The sequence below is a fragment of the Trichoplusia ni genome, chromosome 5, assembly GCF_003590095.1.
Source record: "Trichoplusia ni isolate ovarian cell line Hi5 chromosome 5, tn1, whole genome shotgun sequence".
Classification (NCBI taxonomy): domain Eukaryota; kingdom Metazoa; phylum Arthropoda; class Insecta; order Lepidoptera; family Noctuidae; genus Trichoplusia; species Trichoplusia ni.
Window position 1 is genome coordinate 17,687,956 of NC_039482.1, and position 4,357 is coordinate 17,692,312.

Consider the following 4,357-nt stretch of genomic DNA (forward strand, 5'->3'; position numbering starts at 1 on the left):
ATAGAAAGAAATCCTTTACCTTTAGATGTGAAGAGCATAAGAACATCACTTTTAGACAAATTATTATATTTTCGACCGACTTTAAAGAGAAGGCTGTTCTTAATTCGTCGGTTTTTTATGTTTATTACCTCAGAACTTAGGACTGGATATACTGATTTTGTTTTTTATTTAACGTGAAATAGCTGTCATTTGGTCCTTTAAAAGTCATCAATTTTGGCCCAGTAGTTTTTATTGCAAGACGAATATACGCCTTTGTTCTTAAAAAATATTCAGGTAGAATTGCTTAAGGCATCGATCAGCATTTACAAAAACGAAATGTAACTTGCAAGAAGGTGCTTTTTCTTCAAAGAATTACTTAATAACTAAGTAGTTTAATACTAAGTTACTTAGAAGAATAAGCATAAATCACGTATTAAGCAAGCTTGCAGTTTAGGTACTCAAACTTAAGTTGTCTAATCAGAGATCTTTATTCAATAGTTTCTCACAAAATCTTGTCTAAGACAATTTTTTCTTGAATATAAAGACCGCCATGAAACTGCTGAAACTGCATGAAACGAAAATATTCTCATTGATTAATTTATTATGTTCAAAGTTCAGCGAAAAATGAACTTTATCTTCTTAATTATAAGACGTATTCACTGCTGTATTAAAGCTTCTTAGCGCCTTTACCAGTTTATTTTCAGACTTAACTAACTGACAAGTAAACATTCATTTATCAAACTCTTCACACTTTACTAGGAAACGAGAATCGAAAGGTCGTTGTAACTGTATTAATTCTTCAGGTGTAGGGTTGCCAGGTCATCAAACCTTATACCTGGACAGAAAAGACAGTTTTGCCGGACATTTGGTTAAGGAAGCCTACATTGTTGAGGGTTTTGAGTAATACTTGGTAGGAAAATAATAAAATAAAACTCATTTTTTATTACCATAAGTCTTGTTACATACTAATGAAATTAAAAAAAAATTGAATGCTAAGGACACCGTGTAGTTTGGTCTAACGAATGGCAATTGAAAACCCTAACTATGTCCACTTTTATTTGGGCGCCTGGCAACCCTACTCAGACACCTACTATAATCCCTTCTACTTTATAACATCTATTGTAAGAACAAGACGCCGCTACCTCAGTATAGAGCACCGTCTCGCTCACACAGCCTTCAGTCCTGCCTAAAGAACTGGAGACATAGATACAGGCTGAGGTTAGTTACTCGTATAGCGCAAACATTCTACACAGTGAATCTAGATAAACATCACTTAACGTGCCTGACTGAACAAGCTCCTTTTATCACAGTAATCTTATATCTGCTATTCTGGGTGCATTTGTATCACTTTTACACGGTACTAGCTGTTGCCCGCGACTTCGTCCCCGTGGATAGAAGATATAAGTTATGATTTATACCTGCCCTATTTTTTCACATTTTCCATTGTATCTTAGCTCCTATTAGTCGCGGCGTGATGGTTTATAGTCTAAAGCCTTCCTCGATGAATGGTCTATTCAACACAAAAATATTTTTTCAATTTGGACCAGTAGTTCCTGAGATTAGCGCGTTCAAACAAACAAGCAAACTCTTCAGCTTTATATATTAGTAAAATAAAAAAATAAAAATATTTTTATTGGAACTAAAACACAAATTATACAGTAAAAAATTTACGTACGATAATGACTGCATTAGTTATAAAACTGTGTCGCAGCCATTAACGCCCATACAAAAAGGTTTGCGCGTCAGCGTTCCAGCGTAGAGAAGTTATTTTAATTAACTTTAAATAACAATTACAGATAAAAAGAAAATATGGTATAGTATAAGTGTGTGTGATGTGGTGTGTGTGTGTGTGTGTGTGTGTGTGTGGGTGGTGTGCGTGCGTGCGTGCGTGCGTGCGTGTGTGTGTGTGTGTGTGTGTGTGGGTGGTGTGCGTGCGTGCGTGCGTGCGTGTGTGTGTGTGTGTGTGTGTGTGTGTGTGATAACGTACGAGTTTTGTATGAGTGCGTGTTGACGTATGAATTGCGTGTTAAGAAATTTTATAATTACATTTTAACTAAGTTTTCTAGTTCTTCATAGGTTAGACCATGTAGCCATTTATCAACTTTGACCCGACACTCTCTTAGAGTAAGGGAATAAATTTTCAATATTTTGTTGACACGATTGTACAAAATAGGGCTTAGGTATTTATTTTGACGGCTAACTACTAAGGTGCTGACTGGCTCGGTTGAACAGACTCTAATAGACCTTCTTCCTTGTTTAATGAGGTCAGCATCGAAGGGCAGTTCGGAGTGTTTGCGTAGTATGGTGCTAAGTACAAATGAGTGTCTCACTCTCGGTACCTCACATAATGCGTAGAGTTCACTTGTGGGGAACCGTATTGGTTTATGTGTCATAACTTTTAAAATAGCCCGCTGCGCCCTTTCCACTCGCAGTAATGAGGTTTTTCCAGAACTGCCCCAGGCTGTTATACAATAGGTTATGATAGAGTGAGCCAGAGCATAGTATACGGTTTTCAATGTAGAAAAGTCAGCAGAAGCTCTCAAGTTTTTAAACACATATATTAATTTACGTACTCTACCCACCAGTGATTTTATATGTTCGTTCCAAGTCAATGTACTATCAATATAAATACCAAGATACTTCATGCAATGAGTACGGTCAATTTGAGAACAATTGCAGTCCTGGTTTGAATTGAGGTTACATATGTGAGCTGTTAGTGTGTAGGCATTAGTCGGTTGTGATGTTATACGCGGGGAAAAGGTCATAAATTTAGTTTTATTTAAGTTCAGGGTCAGCAGATTATTTCTTAACCAGGTCATAGTAGCCTGCAGAGCAGACTCAGCGTGAAGACGCGTATCGGACCAATCATTACCATGTACTACTATTGCAGTATCATCTGCGTAAGTTATAATTTTGGAATTTAGTAAAGGTAGGTTGCAGAGATCATTAATGTAAATCAAAAATAAGGTAGGTCCAAGTACGCTACCTTGCGGAACACCGTAACTGAGATTTTTTGGTCCACTTATGTAATTTCCTATTTTAGTAGTCTGAGAACGACCTGTTAAGTAACTTGTGAGAATATTCAGGGGCAAACCTCTGATTCCAAGTCTTTCTAGCTTGTTTAGTAAGAGTGGAATAGAGACCGTGTCAAACGCTTTAGAAAGATCTAGGAAAATTGCCAATGTTTTTTGTTTATTGTTTAGGTTTTTAGCTATAGTATTTGTTAATTCCAAAACTGCGTCTTCAGTACTTTTGCCGGATCTGAAACCATATTGATTCTCAGCAATAATATTTTGGGCTTGCAAGTAACTGAGGAGCCGACTATTGATGATTTTTTCTAAAATTTTGGATAAAGTAGTAAGTACAGAAATTGGCCTATAGTTGTCGACACGGTCTCTAGCTCCACTCTTATATATAGGGTAAACTAAACCAGTCTTGAACACCGAGGGGAAAACCCCTGTAGCAAAAACAAGATTGAAGATGTGACACATGACTGGGATGAGAATATGCCTTGCATTTTTAATAAGTGCTGTAGAAATACCATCACATCCAACTGCACTCGTAGAGTTCAAACCGACAATAATCTTATCAATTTCCTCGCAATCAGTTTCGAAAATAGCCATAGAGTTTTGATAGGTACTCATTGTGCGGGGGTCTAAGACACGTGCAGAGTTATTATGATCCGAATCAATTTTGGAAGCTAGATTCTTTCCTACATTAACAAAGAAGTCATTAACAACGTCAACAGCAAGCTCAGGGTCATCCATCAAAGACAGTAGTTCATGAGCATTTGATTTATTTGTGTGAAGATTTGCAATAGTTTTTATAAGATTCCATGTTGCCTTCGGGTTTTTGTTGTGTTTTTTGAATTCGGCCCGCTCATATTCACGCTTTAGTTTTTTTAATAAATTGTTGCAGAATTTTTTATAGCGCCAGTAGATCACCCGGGTCACTTCATTGGTGGGTTCTTTTTTAGTTTTCTTATATAATTTATCCCGGTGACGTATGCATTTTAAGATCCCTGGAGTGATCCAGGGCTTAAGTATGCGTTTTTTACTTGGAATGCGATCATTACGTGTATTGTTACTGACAACATTAGAAATTATATTTACTAGTTCATCAGCAGCTTGTGACGGTTCACAACATTGTAAAATCGGTGAAAAATCAATTTTCTCAAGTTCGTTAACGCATGCTACAAAGTCCACACGACGAGTTACTGTTGCGGATTTTGAAGTTTTAATACGTGAGTTAAGAGACACTATCAAAGGGGCGTGGTCAGTAACAAACGAGTCTAGAACCAAGGTGATCATGCGCGTTTTTGATTTAATAATTGCGTGATCCAGGCAGCTATCGCAGCGAGTTGGAAAAAGATGAGCTG